This window comes from Gallus gallus, chromosome 15 (genome assembly GCF_016699485.2).
Source record: "Gallus gallus isolate bGalGal1 chromosome 15, bGalGal1.mat.broiler.GRCg7b, whole genome shotgun sequence".
Taxonomy (NCBI): domain Eukaryota; kingdom Metazoa; phylum Chordata; class Aves; order Galliformes; family Phasianidae; genus Gallus; species Gallus gallus.
In genome coordinates this window covers 2,310,305-2,325,173 of record NC_052546.1, presented here as the reverse complement: position 1 = coordinate 2,325,173, position 14,869 = coordinate 2,310,305, and the positions used below count along the sequence as shown (strand labels likewise).

The following is a 14,869-nucleotide window of genomic DNA, read 5'->3' as shown; positions in this document are numbered from 1 at the left end:
CTCTACTTGTTGCACAGAGTCAGAAGGTGGGACAGAGCAGCAGTAGCAGAACAGTGCAAGTGAGGATGTAGGAGAAGCCAGCTGTAAAAGTGAATTTAACACAGGTTTGTACTCTTGCACACTGTGAAGGACTGAGTCAGCTCCATAATGCTAAGAGGTTTGTGCTAAAGCCTGCTGGTCCTCACTGTTTACATTTCGGCACTGCTTGCTTCAGGGTATTGCATAGTGATAAAGTATGGAAAGGTCTAAAACACTGGAAAAAACATTCTGAAGAGAAATACCAGGCAGCACTCCTGTTTGTGTTCTGTAGCACCAGATTCTGGTAAAAAAACGTAGTTGCTGTAAAATATGAGAGAAAGTTAAGTCTTCTCTACAAAGCTCACAGGATAGGTCTAACTGGTACTGCTGGTCTGGTATTGCAGACCACATCACCAAGGCTGATCTACTACAAAGTCTACATAATGTACCATTCCACCTGCGGTCTCATCAGTGACACCCTACTAAAGCCACTTAAGCCTAGAGTCATCCGGCTGGTGGGAGAGGAGTTATCATAGGGGCACCCAATATCAATAGATCCTTCAATAGCCATATTTTAAGATGTCTCACTTATTTCAGCCAGTATGTTGTACTGGGTGCCTTTGGTAAAACTCAGCTTTGACTTGTCCCTTTTCAGCAAGTGCACAGTGTTGCATTTACATTAACAAAATACTTGTAAGATCCACTACAACACAGCCAAGCATCTGATGACCAGTGCAGAGCACTGGCCATGTTGTTTCCTTCACCCTTTATGAGTGTTGTGTGCTACCAGTTTTTAAGCACAATATGATCACTTCTTGGCATTTTAAAAGTGCTGGATGGAAGGGTACCATTAAAAAATTCTTCATGCTCAGTGACTATCTATGAAGTCCTAATGCAGAATAACACTCAACTTTGATGTCTGCCCCTAGAATTCCCTCCTCATTCTACTGTTTTGTCCACCCACAGTTTCACTTTTTGTTGTTTGTAATTGGAAAGAGTTTTAATAGCGCTTTCAAGTATTGATTAGGCCAGTACTAAAAGAAGTGAGGATATGATTGATGAATATACCTGCTCATTTAAAATAGGTCTGAGGCAGCAATGAAATTAGTTGCTGACTTCAGTAATTTCATCACAGAATTATGCTCGCGTAAGTAGTGAAGCGTATTTCTGCTGTGCAGTCAGAAAGTCAACTTTTGACACTCACAAGAAAGAAGAAATTCTGCATGTGACTACTTTACAGCAACACGGACAGTTCAGTAACTATTCATGCAGGAAACCCATACTGGTAAGGGTAGGAAAACTTCTGCTTTTTAACCAGTGATAAATCATCCCATATAGAATTTATGAAGTTGTTATATGCAGACTGAAGAAATTACACTTTTTCCTTTTCCAACTATACATTCCTGCTAGGAAGAACTACAGTGCTATACACACAGAGTGAAAAACCATTCTGAGCACCATCACACATTGATGAGACAGAGTTGCCTTTGAAGGACAAAAAAAAAAAAAAAAAACAAACCCTCTGCCTCCATTTTGCTGGGTTTCTAATAGTGCAGCAGAAAGGCTTTCATGGCTTTTGTAACAGTTTTAGGTAGGCAGCTGCCTAGACAAATTCAGATGCTTTTAAAAGACAGATAGGTAGAGATATTGCCAAAGCCTGTGAAAATGAGGGCTGGCCCCATGTTTACAGAGTCCCCTTCTTTTCTCTAGAGGAATTAGAGCCCTAAGGTGAAAAATTCATTCCCCATTTATCAGCAGGTATGCCATGCTGCTGAGGACATGAGGATACCTTTTGGTATTGAACACAAAACAGCCCTATAACTGTACCACACTTGCACTACCGCAGCACTGAGGCACCTCTATCATGCATCTTTAAGTCTAGGTCCTATATGAAAATAGAGGCTGAAACTCTCCCTGTATCCCATAGACATTAGCAGTCCACAGGGCAGGTTCACCAGCAGATCAGTGTCACTGCAACAACCACTTTTTCTCCACCCTTGCTACAGCATTAGTCAGATGTAGTGACAGACACCACAGCAGTCACTATCCCCTTTGCTCTTGTCTCATAGCACACATGCTGTCACCACCACCCTCTTGATTTTATACAGTTGATTTACACCAGAGAAAGACTTAGTACAGATGCAGCAAAAAGGCTGGTCTATTTTGCTGGAGGAACTGGAGTTGCTTCATGTCTGCTGAGAAACTTACCAAAGTATTTTAAGCCCTCTTACTGGGGAAGCTGTTCATGTCAATAAGGTACATTGGCTGGTCCACTGTGTACCATTTGTTAAGTATAGTCACACCAGCAAGGACTTTCCAGCATATCACAACACTCAAAGGCAAGTACTCAAGCCACAAGCAAATTCGGAAGTGCAAGAAAACCAAGAAAGAATAATTCTGTCTTGCTTAGTGCTCTCAAAAATGTTTAATTGGGACAAACACTTCCAACTCCCCCTTGCAGTGAAGACAAAATGATCTCTTCTGCACACAACACAGATGTTTGCATTGCAAGAGCAGTGCTCACAGCATCCTGAGCACCATATGATACGGTGCTGAGGCCTAGAGGAATCCAGAAGACCTTCACAAAGGCCAGTGCTTGCTCAGTTCTCTGCAGGTTTTTTGGAACATTCCAGTATGTAGAGTTGGTGGGCTGAGTGTCACAAAGGTTGTAGAATGAACATAATTATGAAAGAATATTTAGGCAAACTGTTACAGCAGAAACCTCAAGACAGAGTGGTTCTCTCTTCTCAGCTCTAGGTACTTTGATTTTAAGCCTGATTAAGCTATTGTCAGGCAGAACAAAAACACAAGTGCAACAGCAAGCATAAAGACAACCAGGCAGTGATTATATCCTCAAAAGAAAAGGTGGTCAAAGTGACCCATGCCTTACCTGGTCTAATCCACACTGCAGAAGCACCCACTGCAGGGCTACAGCCTTGTCAAAGAGGTACGCCTTCCAGATCCGGCAGTCCCATTGCTCAGTGATTGAGCAGAGCTGGCAAGAAAATTGTTCCCTCTTGAGAAATCCTGAAAAAATCTGAAAGAGAAAACAACATATTGTTGTCCAAAACACAAATTATTCTTACATTTTCAGAAAAAAAAATCTAAAAATTCAGTTTTGAACTTTACTACCAAGTCAGTCACTCTCAAATGCACAGAAATCAGTTAAAATCAAAGGCAAGAAAGACATTGCAGCGGAATGACTATCTCAGCCCAGATTCTTAAAGAGCCTGTCTGGCAGCTTCAGGCAAGCATTAAACTATTGCTTAGCTTGTAGGATTGGAAAAGTGCTTTCCTGGGAGCCTTTCTGCTCCTGGGCACCAATAGCAGAATTACTGAAGAGGTATTCCACTCCAGTTCCAGAGGAGGGCTGCTAGGATGAACAGAGCATGGCTGGAGCACCTCCCCTACGACGACAGACTGAGAGAGCTAGAGATCTTCAGCATGGAGAAGAGAAGGCTCTTGGGGGACCTTATAGTGGCCTGCCAGTACCTGGAGGTGGCCTACAGGAAAGAACTTTTAATAAGGGCAGGTAGTGATGAGGGGAACCAGTTTTAAACAGAAAGAGGGTAGATTTAGACTAGATATCAGGAAGAAATTCTTTACTGTGAGGGTGGTGAGACACTGGCACAGATTGCCCAGAGAGGTGGTGAATGCCCCCTTCATAGAAGCACTCAAGGCCAGGCTGGATGGGGCTGTGAGCAACCTGGGCTAGAAAGAGATGTCCCTGCCTATAGCAGGGGGTTGGAAATAGGTGGTCTTAAAAATCCCTGCCAACCTAATGATTCTATGATTCTATTCTACACCAGCTACTGCCAGAGAGGAGGTGAAATGGGACCAGTTCTGTGACCTAAAAGGGCAAGTTTAGATACTTAACAAGCTAATGTATGCTGTAGAACTAAAACAAACAATGATTGCAACCTGCATATTAATTCTCTGGTTTTGTATCACTTAACACTTGTGGTCCCTTTCCTCACACTTAGAAGAGAGAGGTCTGATGCACATCTAACAAATACCGAAATGCCGACAAAAAACAACTTCCCTCTTCTTTCTTTGCCAATCTCTTTATCTTACAGCACTGCTGTTTACAGAGCAGTGACAAAGGCAGGTTAGGGATGCATCTTTAAAAAGTAATAAGGGGAAAGGAAGGAGCAGATATCCTTGAGATGAGATGATTCCCCAAAATGTTTGATCCTTCAGATCAAATGCAATATTATTCCTCCCACTGTGCGTGCCTGTGTGTATTAGCACCGGTTTACTGGCAGAGCAAGGCAGGTACTGCTGTCCTTAGAATTCCTGATCACAGTTGTGGGAGAATCACAGAAGACGGGAACAAACACTGTCCATTAAAAGACAGCCTTGAGTTGTTTTTTTTTTGACTGTTTTCCTGCTTTAGGCTGATACTTTGGTGTTCACTCAAACCACTGAAGTCTCTTATCAGGGACAGCACAGCATAGAACATGAAATAGAAAAACACATGCAATCTGAGTTTCCTTAGAAAATATTAGAAGGCAAACTTTGAAATGTCTTAATTTTAAACTTCTCTCCCTTCACAATTATCTCTCCCTAAAAGAAAATTGATGACAGTGAAGTGACAAAAGAAAGAAGAAAAAAAAAAAGCAAAGAATAAGAAATTAAAACAGGGGGAGGCAGAAGGAAAAAAAAATGAGAGGAAAAAATTACTTCCCCAGGGCTTCTATTCTGCTTTTTCATACATATCTTCCTAACCACAGCACAGGAAAATGATCTCCTATTAACCACATTAAACTTAATCATCCATTAAAAAGTATTATATTAATACCTGCCTCATGCAACAAAAGATCCCTAAGACAACCACATCCTTTCCTGTTGCAGATGCCTTTCTTGATGAATTCCAGTTCATATCAAAGGAAAACTTGGAATAAATGAAAGCCTGTATCGCCTTCCTAGCAAATAGTTATAATCTCGATTTGCCGATGATATGAATGCAATGGTAGCACTGAAGTTTCCAGCCCAGCACACAAGGATTTTCCTTCCCCACCATTCCTATGTGCTCTGCTGCTCACAGCAGGAAGCAGAGTGCCTAAGTGTGACATCACACCTGGGTACCTGACCCATCTCATCTGCCACAGATCTTCAGGTTGCCCTTGCTAGATCTGAGCCTGCAGAGAACAGAAAACCACTTCCCTCAGCACATTCTGTGTGATTCCCAGACATAAAGCTGCCAAGCATGGTGCTGCAGAGGAAGCACTCGCATTCCCTCACGTGTTACCTAACACAGCTGTTGTCATGCCCCAGCTCAGCATTTGACTCACTTGGCAGACTACAAGAGACGAAGAAATCAGAGTCCTCCTCTTCATTATTTTACAGGCCTTGCAATGTAAACTTATTGAATCAACCTGCTAAAATAATCTCATACTTTAACTCCTATTTTGAACTAGTTTGGGTTTTCAGGTAACCAATAAACTCATCTTTATTCGGAAGAAATTTCTTTTACAGCTGCCTGTAATCTCCCAGCTTCCAGACTGAAAATCATTTAAAAACAAATGAGCTTCCCTGCAGATAAAATTCAGAATATCTCTGAGCTTTCAAGAAGATAAAACCAAAAGGCAGTGTTATACGGGAAAAGGAGATGAAAAACAGAGGAAAACAGGAAGTCCCATAAAGTTCATAATTTAACCTTAAGGCTGGAAGAAATGGGCAGAGAGTAAATTCTTTATTTCCATGTGCCATTTTCTGAAAATGTGATGAGAGCAGCAGCAGAGCACATATCCTGTTAGTGCTGCTCATATTCTTGTGTGGTTTTGTATGTGTGTGTTTGGACTCCAGCTGGGCCTTGTGCCATCATCTATTATATATTCACAGCTCCAGACTTCACAGCCAAGATTTTCAAAAAGCTTTAGTAGCTTGAGGTGCCTCCAACACTGAAACATCCTAAGGCAAGCAGCTTGGAAGCACTTGCAGTAACAGCAGCCTTTTTTAAGGTTGCCTGAATTGGATGCTCACACAGAATGATACCCCCTAAACACCCCTTAATCACTAGTTGGTGACAAAACCCAACAGAAGCGTGAGGCACATTTCTCTACATATAAGCTGCTGATGGATTTGGTAGGCAGTTTGAGTTGGACATTGGGTTGGTCCTATCTGATATAGAATACAGGATAATTGTAACCCTGTCCCCTCTTTTCTCCAGTATCAAAGTGGTATAATGAGCTGTACCAAAGCATCTGCAGGAAAACCCTGCACACTGTGGCATGTCACATCTCACACTCAGAGCAGCTCCTCCATGCCCAGATGCAGAACTCAGCTTGCTGGTACCATTGCACAGCCCAGCTCCTGCTTCCATAGCATGCGGCCCCCAGGAGCCAGGGCACAAATGCTGCAGGAAGCTGCATGGACAGAGTGCAGGACTGAACTCCCCTCCTAACAATGACCAGACCTTCTCCACTGAACGTAAGACTGCATTATTTGGTCTGTCTGCAGCACTCACCATCCTTATCGTTATTTCAATTCACACATGTGCTTAAAGCCTGCTAAGAGAACATGAGGAAACTGCACATCTTTCTTGTATAATGCCAAGAATTAACGTAAATATATTATTCAAATTTTCCACTTTTTTTTTTAATACAGATTCTTATAGACTTGCAGGATTCTTACTGTATATGGGTGATAATTGCAATTATACTCAGTATATGATTCTGTCACTTCTATAAAATTTCTCTCAACTTGAAAAAGCACCTTGCAAAAAAAAAAAAAAAAAAATTAAAGCACAAACATCCTTAATCTTATTTCCTTTCTTTAATTTCTTGAAAATTCAGCAGTACAACCTCATCTTTTGTTAGGATCACACAACTCCTTACCTCTTTCCTCCTTCAGTATTGGCTTGCCACAAACATGCTGCAGATGCCCCTCTGCTGGGGGTTCAGCTGCTTGTATCGTACCACCAAGTGGTGACTGCACTTGGGAATCACTCTTTCCCTTTTCCACTACAACCTCCACCAGGTTTCACATGGATAATGAAAAGATTTAAGGCACCTTTCCTACTGAATGCACTGGGCAACAAGTTGCTGCTGCCATAAAAAAGAAGAAAGCTATTTTATTGGAGAAATGGATGATGCCTTGAACATATTAAACAGGAAGGACAGGATAGGGGAAGACTGTTAGGTGAGAAAATGGAAACAGCTTGCCCAATAAAAGGTTACACAGTACATTCTGTAGAGCTTGGCATATATGCTAATGTCTCCCCAGACTTCTTCTACATGTCAGCACAATGCAACAGGCTCCATCGCTGTATAGTGGAGAGAGAAAAAAAGAGGACAACAAAACTAGTGTGCACACATCTGTTCTAAAAAATTAGAACAAGAAAAACAGAGAAAGGGAAAGCAGGCAGTGCAGTTGTTGATGTGATCACAGATCTCATGCCAAGGCATTTCAAATGAGGCAGACTGAAGAAGAGCTGGATACCTGTGTGGTTACTGTTAAGGAGTGTAAGGAGCAGAAGACACTGCTTTCTTGCAACAAAACCAAATCCTTTCAATCCCTGTCCTCTCCTCACATGTGAATGCTGTAAGAATGGAGGGAGACTTCATTCCAGTGTTAGAAGCATTGGCACCATTCCCCTTCAAGTCATCTGTGTAAAGCAAATGGGTACCGTACAATAGGATCGCATCTGCAGGGCATTGCTAGCCTGGCAGGCTTCCTAGGGAAGCGCAGACCCACTCAGGGTCAGTTACGTGGGTACAGATCCTAAACTCACAGCCTTGATGCTGCAGCAAGACATAACACCTTTCTCACTGCATTCCTCTGGAGAGCATGAAAACTGCTCAAGAGCCAGCTCCTTACCTCCCTGCTGACAGCAGCAGCAATTCAGCCTATAAAAAACAGTAATCCAGGAGAGTTTAGAACAATCCTGAAAATAAATAACTTGAGATCTATTAAGGAGAAAACATGTATTTGCACACTCCCAGGCTGCTGTTCCTGGGAGCATATGCAGGGACAAGTTTCTGCCAAACAATTTTTTGTGCTCCAGTAACCAAACAATGGTTCCAGTGCCACGTGTTAAAAGGCGTTACCTCGTAAAGGGGCCCTCGCGGCAGAAAAATGTTACAACACTGAAATAAACACCATGTCTTTTCTTTTACAGGAGAAGGAAAAAGCAGTTTGACCTTCAACTCAGCAGCCTCTTCAGCACCTACCACAAACCTAAGGGTGAAAAATACACTGCCTGTTTTCAAACAAAGGGGGAAGATCCATACCTAACAAACCAACTGATCCAATGAATCCCCAGTCTTGTAGAGAAGAGATGATCAACACATGACTAAGGGGACACGATTCCATCTGTAACACCTAAGCAACTGTGAAGCTGCACTGGATTCATCTTACAGCAGAACCTCAAAGCTGCCCTAAAGGCACAACGTGGCCACAAAAAAATGTTTCTTCGCAAGAACCAGGCATCTCTCCCTTTCAATCCAACTTGTAAGTGTTTGCATTGTCAAGAAGGACTTCCAGAACTTTTATTTTCATTCAATTGGTTTACAGTGGAAGAATAAAGAGTCTAATAAAATTATCCTCAGTTCACTGATCCACACCAGCAGATGTCTGGCACTCACCCTCACCCCATTTCCATCCAAAGGAATTCATAGCACGATGCTCTAGGCTGCGTCTCAGCCTAATGAACTTGCATTGTCTGACTGCAAAATATGTGGCTTTGTGCTTGTGTGTTCAGCCTCATAAACATTTGTGACCATATTTAAAATATCAAAGTAAATGGCTATTTTGTATTCAGCTACATCATCTTGAGTTTAACTAAGTACATCTTCTCAGTAGTATGATATATGTTGTTGTTTCTATTGGATCAGCCAATTCAGCATGCTAGTACTGAATTCTCATCTTTCCACTATGAAAAAATGAAATAAAACAAAGCAGAGCTAAAACAGGAGAATTCCTAGCCTAAGACCAAGTGTAAACCATGCCTGCGAGGGAGGGGTCTTACACCAGTTCTGGGCACCATGGTGTTTCATGCCATGAGTTAAAGATATTCAATGTTTTTGGCTGCTGACTTCAATTTTCAAATTGCATCTGAAAACAAAAGCCCCCAGAGAGCCTGATGCTATGCTTAGCACAATCTAGCATTATCTAATCTAACTGTAAAATATTCAGTAGTTTAGTATTCAGTCATGTCAGCTGTTGTCTAATTTCTCTCTCCCCTGTGGATTCCAAGTGCCTTTTCCAAGCTTTTTGGCATTAAAATCAGAGCCAAAAAAAAAAAAAAAAAAAAAGGCAGAATTTGTATGAGGACTTCTGTAGCATCCGTGCATCTCTCTTTTTTTTTTTTTTTTGCCCATAATTTTTTTATTTTTGGTTATTTTTTTCCATCATAAAGAAGAATAAATAGTGGAGATTGTGATGAGGTCACCTTCCTAACAAAGCACCTCAAATCAAAACTTTTTTAAGTTTGCCAAGAAGAAAAATACAAATAATAAAAAAAACCAGGAAAAAGTAGTTTTTTCATCCTGTAAAAGTTTCAAGATTTACAGCTGCATGCTGCTTTTTGAGGAAAAAACGCTCAATTACTATTTTCATTTAAAATATTGCCTAATTATACGAATAATAGCACACTAGAGGAGCTTAAAAAGGATTAAATTAAGAAGTCTGAGGTCATGTTTCCACATCAGTATGAATCTGTCTTAAACATACTCATAAAACTTTTGTTGTTGGATTTTTTTTTGTCATTGTTGCTGATGTATCAAGAAAAATAAAACTTTGTTTTCCAAATGCACTTTTTGGTTCTTCAAGCATGGAATGAATTAGAGGACCTTGTTTCCTTCTGCACGCACAGTGTTTCCTCTCCCCTCTTGATTGTTGTTGATTAGTTCAAAGAGCAGGCAGGGGAAGCAAAACACACTGAAATAAGATGGCCAAGTCAAGCACTTCCAGTTATGAACGATAGCAGATGTTCTGAAGATGTGGCATAAACTCTCTAATGCATATCATGATGGTAATTGAGATTTGCTATGACTATTTGTGGAAATAACAACTTAAGGTAAATCAAATAATTTGCTAAAATCTACCTTGTGAAGATGGAGGAACTTCATTTCTTCTGCATATGTGTGAAATAAATATCATGGAAAAAATTATTAAGAAGCCAAACCTAAACAACACATTTTGTGCTAAGAAACTGAATACATGAAAATTCATATCAGCTGTTCTTGTGTCCAAGACATTATGAAGAATGTGAATCCCTCATCCAAAGCAGTAAAGACTAAGAAACTGCAAAAAAGATATTTGGGAAGAGAGAAAAATGTCATGTTTGAAACAAATTCTTTTTTTCTTATTAAAAAAATATGGAAGAGAGTTAATTGCTTTATAATGGAAAGAGTATTGAAGTATGAAAACAATTTGCAATTCTGAGAGCTGTTCTCTGTCTACAAGCAAAGAGTTCATTACCAGAGTTTTGTTTATTTAACATCACTGCACTGATTTTCTGCTATCACTTGTCTGCTTGTATTAGATCTCCTTCAATTTTATCAGACTCCAGTTCCATTCAGGAAGCCTTAGAAGCAGATAACTTAAGGCAAACATTTATAGGGATATGATTGCTTCTTAAAGCCAGGTAACCAGGGACCCCCTCTTCTACAGCTGGGAAAAGCACTGGGGCTTCAGTTAAAACAAAGGAAGCAAGAACAAAAACAGGCAGTGGGAACTTATTAAGAAAATCGAAAGTTTTCCTGGAGGTATCATTTTGGGGATTGGCTCACAGTAGAGGAGGTTTGCTATAAAATCACATTCTACAGCATCATTAAATCATCCAGAACCTACAGGTCTATTATGTTAAGCACTATAGATGTCCTCAGGAAAGTTAGTCCCTTCCCTGGCTTGTATTTTTAATATGTAAGAACTGTGATAAAAAGCAACAGCAACAACCATTCTTGCACTCATTTCTGGCAGTCTCCTTGCCCCTTTCTAAATAGGTGTTGTTCTTCCACCCAAGAAACACCAAGTATTTATGCTTCCCAGCCTGCGACTCACAACAGCTGGTCGAAGTCTCAGTTACCCTTCTCTCACCTCAGCTCCCCATCTGCCCAACTACACTTGTATTATCATCAGAAACCTCCAGCACCAACCAAAATTGGCTGCTCACATCCACACAAGGGCTAAAGTGCTGAGCAGTGGCCCTTGTAGGAGTTAAGATTTCATAGTTGTCATATTCTGTACTATAGGATTAGTCACTTCAGAACTGATTCATGATACACAACATTCTCACCCCTAATAAGCTCATTCTAGTCCTTACAGCCTTAATTGCCTTTAATATCTTCAACCCTCTAGTCTTCCTTGTCTGGATTTACTTTGACTGCTTCAGACACATGAAAACACTAACACAAAGTTCATTTTAAAATAAAATTTGCACCCTCTGACATGTTACTTATCAGAAGGAATTGAAATTGCCTCTATATTACCCTGAAATAAATGAAAAACAGAGAGCTGAGTTTGTTTAGTGTTGCTTTTATGATTATAAGGCACATCAGTTTAGCTATTAGTAAACCTTCAGGCCATGCCTCACCTCCGCTAGAAACTCGATTGTAACATCAGCAAGTATTCCCACTGCAAAGGCTGCATCGCCCTTTGAAACCCCGATCACTGGGAATTTTTTGGTAGACTAATGGAAAAGGTCCAGTCTGCCTCTGAGAAAATATGAGATAACTTATACGTAAACCCATGTAACACAGTGTTTCATTTCTCCAGGCCTGACTCATACTGATAAGCTGTTAGTCCAAATAAGGAAAAACGTGGGTTTTAACACAAAATTAGCCATTGAACATTCTACTTGTTTGCTCTGTGACTGATCTGAGCTTTCTCACTCAATGATATGGAAAACAGCAGGACTGAAGACCTTGGGGGTGTTTTTACTCTACTCCTGTTAGCTGAGGAGGGTCTGGAGCCCAGAGGACATTGCACGGCCAGTACTGAAGAAGTGAAACAAGCTGTGCTGCCTAGGAAAGGGATCTTAATGCTTTTTTGAGAGGCTTGACTGTTCGATCATTGCTCACATGATAAACCTGCATTTCACCTTACATGAGCAAAAGATGTTTCTGGGCTGGGGTGCTGGAACATCACCTCTATGGGTAGGCTGGAGCCTGCAGGCACATCCCAGAGATAGACCTCCCTCCAGAGCCTACTGACAGTCTTCTGAATCCTGAAAATGGTAAATATTTTAAAGCTTATTGTGCATGTTGAATCATTAAAGGACTTGAACATTGTACAAGCAGTAATCCTTGTTATTAACTAGTCCTCAGTTACTACTAATGCAAGATGGCTGCTCTGGTAACGTCAATAATTAGTGTTTAGGGGCAGTCTTGAAAAGCATCATTTATGACCAGTTTTGAGCAGTTTCCTTGTTTCAAAACTACTACTTTTTCCTCTTTTCTACTGAGCTTCAATTTCAGATGAGCAGCTTATTTTTTTGTTTTAACTGATGCTTTCAGCATGTCACACTTCACTTACAACTGTACGTCTGCAGTGAAATTAATCTAATTCAACTCTCATTGATAACAGCGTTGTGTAAACAACTGATCTTCTCTGGGAAATGGGAAAAAAAATGTGGTGGGAAACTGCTTCAGGTTGGTCCCAAGTGAAATGGGTTTGGTTTGTGGGTTTTTTAATTTTTATTTATTTATTTTATTTCCCCAGGCAAAATCCCCAGATAAATCCTGATTAACTTCAAATTGCCTAGTATTATTTTTCCTTATATGAAGCTATTGCTTTTAACATTTCAAAAAATATTTTAGCTCAAAGGTTTTAAATAAAATTCAATACTGAAAACTGAACTATATTTCAAATATAGTTCTGAAAATACCAGGGGCAGAGGTGGGGATAAGTGAAAGTACTCCCCAGGAAGTTTTGTCCAATGGTATTTTTATACCCTCTTCTGTTAGGACTATAACAGTCCCTCAGATAAATTAATTAAGCCAAACAAAACAAAACAAAATCCTGTGTCATGTTCAAGGAACCTGCTGGGACCTATTTCAGCTACTGGAAGATCATTTAATGAGTACTCATTAAATTAACATCTACCCCCACAGCAAGTTCAGCAGTAAAAGATACAAGCAGAAGAGCTTTAAATGGCTTTTCCTGCTCTCTGGGCTCCTGCTGCCTCATTTGGTTCAGGCAGTTTGAATTCTGTGCCTCCACATACCCAGGAAGATGGGGTTGGCTCCAGAATAGTTTCACAAGACTTCCATTTTTACTGTAAGTTTGCAACATTAAGAGCAAAAGGAGATTTATTAGCCTCAAGCACAGCTGCCTCTGGAATTAAAGATCCTTCCTGAGAGGAGCTGTGATTGGAGCTGTGGGCAGCCTCTGCAGGGCAGCTGCCAGGTCATCCCTGCTCCCTCAGACTTGAAGTCTCAAGTGGGATCACAGCTGCAGTCACCCCTGGGGCCTTGCTCAACCTGAAGGTTTTCACTCATCTTTCCATCATCAAAGGTGTTTGTGAGAAGCTGGCTCTGCAGCACAGAAACTTCTTGCTGGTTTTTAAGATCCCTGCCATGCAAATGGCTTGTACCTTACTAAGCCAGGCTAGAGCTGGAGGAATGCAATCAAGACAGAGATGTAGTTCAATCCTACACTGTGTTTCATAAACTAAAAAGTTTTTTTCTTGTAAGTAGGTGATTTTGATGCACTATACTCCTACAGAGACCAATATCAGTATGCCACTGTTGTATTGCAATGCCTAGATAAACATAAAGAAATCCCAGATTTTATGCTGACTCATATGCCCTGGGTAAAACATAGTTCCTTTGCTTTGAACTAAGAATGGATTTTCTTCTTTGTTTTTACATAGGCAGTCACGCTTCTTGCTAACATGATAGCACACTTGGTTCAAAAGGCATGTAACCAGGCTTGGGAAAGGCAAACTGCTTGATACATTTTTAATACCAAGATACTACAGAATAAGTTACTATGTGTTCAGGATCACTCAACCAGCATCTAGTATTGGTGTGATGCAGAAGGATAATGTTGGCATGTTAGCGTAGCCTGCTGCTATGTTAAGAACACTGGCTTTCTCTTGTAAAACCAACCTCTAATACTTCTGAGCTAACATAGACTTCAGTATCAGTTAAAGCAGCATAAAAAGAAGTTATTAGGATGTACAAAGACTGAAAGATATTGTATTCAAATCAATTTCAAGGGACTGCAAAGCTTAGCTGGAAGGAATCAGGTACCAATGGTAAGGCCCTTGTCCCTGGGTCTCATCACCAGATTACCATGTAAAATGTGCTGCAGCTCAGAACAATCACACAGTCTTGCAGGAGTGTGCTGTCAGTCTCAGAGGTAGATTGTGCCAGGAAAAAGAGGAAGCACTTGGGATGATCACTGGACACACCAGCCCTTTACAACTGTTACAGAACTCTCAGACCAGGATGTACAGCCCTTTCTTTAACAGATTTTTTGGAGGCAGTGCAGGAACCACTGGGAAATAATGCCTGGAGAGTCAAGCCAGGAGCAAACTGATCCTCCAAGCACAACAGACACAATGAACATGCAGGGAAATCAAAAAACAAAACCCCGCAGTGGAGCTGTGTAGACATGGTTATCAAAGTCTGCACTTGAGTCCTACTGCAAACAGCAATAACAGCAGTGGCTTCATGGGTGATTCTCTTAAAGAACAGAAACCAAGACATCTCTACCATATAGTAGACATCTTGAAGTAGAGAGGATTCTTCCTGAAAGTCTGAGAATATTAGACCTCTATTAGGGTTTCCATGAGATAAACAGCTGAGGGACTGTGTAACAGAAGTACAGAAGAAAGTTGTATAAAAAAGGCAAGAGAATTCTTTGCTCCCCATAGAACTTGTTGGTTCATTTTGTCCTA

At 40.7% G+C, this 14,869-nt stretch overlaps 1 protein-coding gene across 8 annotated transcripts in view; it reads right to left on the bottom strand.

The window, feature by feature from the left end:
* GALNT9 (polypeptide N-acetylgalactosaminyltransferase 9) overlaps positions 1-14,869 on the bottom strand; it is a 199,759-nt gene that overhangs the window by 167,225 nt on the left and 17,665 nt on the right. For all 8 annotated transcript variants that reach the window (XM_025155561.3, XM_025155562.3, XM_046901218.1 and 5 more), the window contains exon 2: positions 2,909-3,055. The gene's annotated coding sequence lies outside the window, so the exon portion shown is untranslated. The remainder of the gene's footprint in view (positions 1-2,908; positions 3,056-14,869) is intronic.